The 4,865-nt window shown below is 38.4% G+C and overlaps 1 non-coding gene across 1 annotated transcript; it reads right to left on the reverse strand.

Annotated features, from left to right (window-relative positions):
• Window positions 1-2,925: 2,925 nt before the first annotated feature.
• LOC131219747 (small nucleolar RNA R71) lies at window positions 2,926-3,032 on the reverse strand. The gene has a single exon (XR_009158392.1). It is a non-coding gene; the product is annotated as a small nucleolar RNA R71 (small nucleolar RNA).
• Window positions 3,033-4,865: the final 1,833 nt, after the last annotated feature.

Raw genomic sequence — 4,865 nt, forward strand, 5'->3', positions numbered from 1 at the left:
ATCTTCTAATTTAGAGATTTGAAAAATAAAATAAAAAATGGAAAGTGATGATGGCTAAAATAGGAAGGTGGTCCTTTTCTTGTACACACATGCAGAGTGTGCACGCGTGGGATGTGGGACGATTGCATCAAAAACCTTACCGGTGTTCCTATCGAATGAATTTGCACTAACCCTTCAATTCCTTGTACATATTGAAAATCAAAAAGTTACAAGTCAAATTCTTCCACAGCTTTAACTAGATGAGCATATCCAAGTTTACGTGGGGGATCGAGTCGGAGAAAATCTCACAGAAGGGATCTCGCTCGCTCTTGCTCAGTCTAAGTGGGTGTATCCATGGATCGCCTACCCTATCGCTGAAGAATTGCGATTATTGCCTGCAATATCTGCTAAAGCTGATCTGCGCTCACTGATATGATCGGCGCCGCACAGGTCTCAAACATGGGAACTACTCGACTTGCCCTCTCAGGTGTCATGTCTGTTGTGGGTTAAATATTGCATATTAGACCTCAGTTATTCCTTGGTTTTATGAACATGATAATGCTTAATGTTCTATTTTAATCATGTTTGTGTTACAAGGTGAATTTAAGAGCTTGGATTGAAAAGGATATTAAAAGCATGGATTTAACGCTCAAGAATCACCAAAGTCAAGATTGGATCTGATGAAACCAAGAATGAAGAATGCACACACCAAAGATCCAAGAAAATCAAGTCAAGAATGAAGAAAATCGGAGTTTTGAAGTGAAATTCGGCCATCTTCGACTAGTCCTGGCCTCGGCTCGACTAGTCCTGGCTACGCACGACCAGTCCTGAGCTCTGATCGACCGGTCGAAGGTGCTCGACTCAAATTCTAGCAACTAAAATAGCCAATTTTCCATCCTGCTCGACCAGTCGAGGGCATCCCACGACTGGTCAAGGATGGCTCAGGACCAATAGAGTACGTCCCACTACTAGTCGAGCATTATGCAAAACTTGCACGGACTGCGTAAATTTGAGATGATTTTTAAAAAATTTTCACTCAGTGCAAAAGTGCAAGGCCTAAAACTATAAATAAGGATCCCTAAGGCATCCCTAGGCACCATCTAAGCTTTGGGGAGTGGAGCAAAGGCAGGGAGAAGTCGTCGCTAAGAGTTTTTTCTTCCTTTTTCTTAGTAGTTTTTATGCTTTTGTTAAGAGATTATTGTTCAATCATGTCTATGGTTGGCTAAACCTCTTAGCTAGGGCTAAGATGTGAAGCTTGTAGCGTGATGGGATGTTTCTATTACGAACTATCTTTGATTCTAGTTTGATTATAAGGAATACTTTTAGTTTATAATGGTTTGTTGTGACTCAAATTACAATAGATCTACGATAGCTTTGAGTATGTTTTTTTCATGTATTGGGATTGTGAAATTAAGAAATCCTATTGTTCACCATTGTCCCTTAGGCATGGTTGGATGATGGAATCATCTTTAATTTTCACAATTCTCCTAGATTGGTTATGGGATTGGTAAATTCTGTTGTTTGCCTTATCTCATGGGCATGGTTTTGTGATGGAATCACTTCTAGTTCTTACACCTTTCATCCATTGAGAGCTAGGTCAGAAGAAGTTTAGATTTGATTTTACTGGGATATCTTCCAATTGGATAGGATGGGACTCCGATTCCAATCGTGTGACTTGAATCGAGCATAGATCTCCCTGATCTCTACAAGTAAATCCTTAGAAACCCTAGTTTCCCACCTTTGAATTTATTAAGTTTTTTTTTTTCTAAAAGCTCTCACAATTACTCTCAAAATTTTCAGATTTAGGTTTTCATCTTTTTATAGTTCTTCTTCTATTTATTTTTAGAAAACACACGAGATTAGTCCCTATGGATTCGACCTCGGTCTCACCGAGATTATTACTACATCGTGACCCTACACTTGGGGTTGTGAACAAGTTTTTGGCGCCATTGCCAAGGATTAACGGTTGCGTTTTTCTGAGATTAGCTAGTTTTAGAATTAGGTTAAGATTAGGTTTTTTTAATTTTTTATTTTTAGATTAGGGATTTTTTTCTATTTTTAGAAACTTTTTAATTTTAGGATTTCTTATATTTTTAGGAACTAACTTACTTTTTAATTCTAGATTTAGAACTTTCCTAATCAGGTTGTAAAAACTAGTTTACTTTCTATTTTTATTTTTAGGAACTTTCTAATTTTAGAATTTCTGTTTCTAGAAACTAACTTGTTTTGTTTTGTTTTGCAGGATTTTAATTAGGAAGTTCCAATTTGGCAACTTCTTCCCAATTCCCTCTCTCTTTCTATTTTTAGATTTCTATTTCCTTTCTCTCTTTGAGATTTAGGTTAGAATCTGAAATTGAGGGCTGAGAGTGTTTCATGCCCAAGTGGGTCCGTGATAACACTCGATGTCTTTTGAGTGAAGGAGGATTGGTTGAGAGGTCATCTATCCATGAAAGGATTAGACACCACTCAAAATCCTCAGAGTTAATTGAGGTTCTGACTGTAAATCAACTAGTCAATCAACTAGGAAGACAACCTCAACCTAGGGTTGAGGAAGTCCAGGATGAGAATGAGGTGCATCAAGCACCCCCGCCTCGTACTTTGTGAGACTATTTACAACCGGCGGGGGTGATCATGCCTTCATGCATGGTTTTTCCAGAAAATATGGGACACATGGATATCAAGCCAAGGGTGATCCAATTCCTTCCAAAATTCCATAGACTTGAATCTGAAAGTCCATATTTATACTTGAAAGAATTTGATGAGATCATAGCCACTTTATATTTTCCAAACGTGCCTGAGGACATAGTCAGACTGAAACTCTTTCCCTTTTTCTTTGAAAGAGAAAGCTAAGATGTGGTTGCATTCACTACGTCCCAGTCTATTGGTACATGAAATGACATGATAAGGGAGTTCATTAAAAAAAATTTTCCACATCATAAAACGAACACCCTTAGAAAGTCAATCATGAACTTCGCTCAAAAGGAGGATGAAACATTCTTCCAATGTTGGGAGAGGTTCAAGGATCTTGTCAGTTCATGCCCACAACACGGTTTTGAAACATGGTGCATTATACACTTTTTCTATGATGGTCTGACATCTTCCATGTGCCAATTAGTCGAGACCAAGTGCAATGGGAAATTCATGAATAAAAATGTCGATGATGTGTGGGATTATTTGGATAGACTTGCTGAAAACGCACAATCATGGGACACCTACCTAAAATCAAGTACCACTTCTAGGCCCACTCAATCAAAGGAAATGAGAGGATTATACCTTCTGAAAGAGGATGATGATATCAATACTAAAGTGGCTAATCTTATAAGGAAATTCGAGGCCATGGAACTAAAGAAAGATAAGGTTAAGGAAACTTTTGCAGTATTTGTGATTGCAACATTCACACAACTGAAAATTGCCCAACAATACCTGCCTTTCATGGGGTGGTGAATGAGGAATCTAATGCCGTGAACAATTACCAAAGACCTTTCAATGGACCTACCTCCAATACATACAATCTTGGTTGGAGAAATCATCCAAACTTCAGTTGGAAGAATGGATAAACTGCTACCCCTCAAGGTTTCTTCAATTAAAATCCAAATCAAGGAAAATTTCATGAAGATTTGGTTCTAAAACATATTCAAGATCAAGATCTACTTAATCAGAATTTAGCATAAGCAATCTAGGAAATTAGAACAGTAATTGGAATGCTTGCATCGTCTGTTCAAAGGATAGAGTTACAATTAGCCATTGGGTGAAAGGAGATGCTTCCTGCTCAACCTCTCCCCAATCCCAAACCGCAATATGGAATAAGTGACCCAAGTTCTTCAAATCAAATGGAGTAAGCTAAGTCTATCACCACTCTTATGAGTGGGAAGATAATTGACAAATCTATTCCGGTAAGGGCTGAAAAGCCTAAGGACCTAGAAGAGGACAATGATGATAGACCTAGCAATGCCCCACAAGAATTAGAACTGGAACCACAAGGGTAGCTGATTGCTCCATTTTCCCAACGGTTGGTTGCACCAAAATCTCTCTCTAACTCTCAGGACATTCTAGAGGTGTTGAAACAAGTGAAGGTCAATATTCCTCTACGTGATATCATAAAACAAACACCTTCATATGCGAAATTTCTAAAAGACTTGTGTACGACCAAAAGACGACAAAATATTCAAAAGAAAATCTTTTTAACTGAAAAGTGAGTGTCATCCTAAAGTAAAATATGCCACAGAAATTCAAAGATCCCGGTAGCCCAACCATCGCTTGTGTAATTGGAATTACCGCATTGAGCAGGCACTTCTTGATTTAGGAGCAAACGTAAATCTGATTCCTTACTCAGTCTACAAATAGCTAGGTTTGTGAGAATTAAAACCCACCCTAACCACATTACAACTTGCTGACTACTCAGTTCGTGTACCAAGAGGGGTAATTGAGGATGTGTTGGTTTAGGTTGACCGATACTACTACTCGGTAGATTTTATTGTCCTGGATACGTAACCCATCAGTAACATGAGCACTCAAATTACTAGCATTCTTGGTCATCCTTTCCTTGCCACTTCAAACGCAATCATTAATTACAGGTATGGAGTCATGAGTATGTCTTTTGAAAATATGACATTGGAGTTAAACATCTTTTTCAATATGGGTAAACAGTTAGAGGATGATGATGATTTCCATGACATTAACCTGATTGATTCTTTTGTGGAAGATAGAGCGCTTCTGACCTTATCCTCTGACCTTCTAGAGACGTGCCTGGCCCACTCCCATGATTTTGATGATGACATGATTAGGGAGATGGGGACCATGTTGGATATCATGCCGGTACTTGAAGTTAACCAATGGAGGCCACAATTCAAAGAATTGTTTTAAACTATGTAATGCCTCTACCGTCT

The sequence above is a fragment of the Magnolia sinica genome, chromosome 11, assembly GCF_029962835.1.
Source record: "Magnolia sinica isolate HGM2019 chromosome 11, MsV1, whole genome shotgun sequence".
In the NCBI taxonomy this organism is placed as follows: Eukaryota; Viridiplantae; Streptophyta; class Magnoliopsida; order Magnoliales; family Magnoliaceae; genus Magnolia; species Magnolia sinica.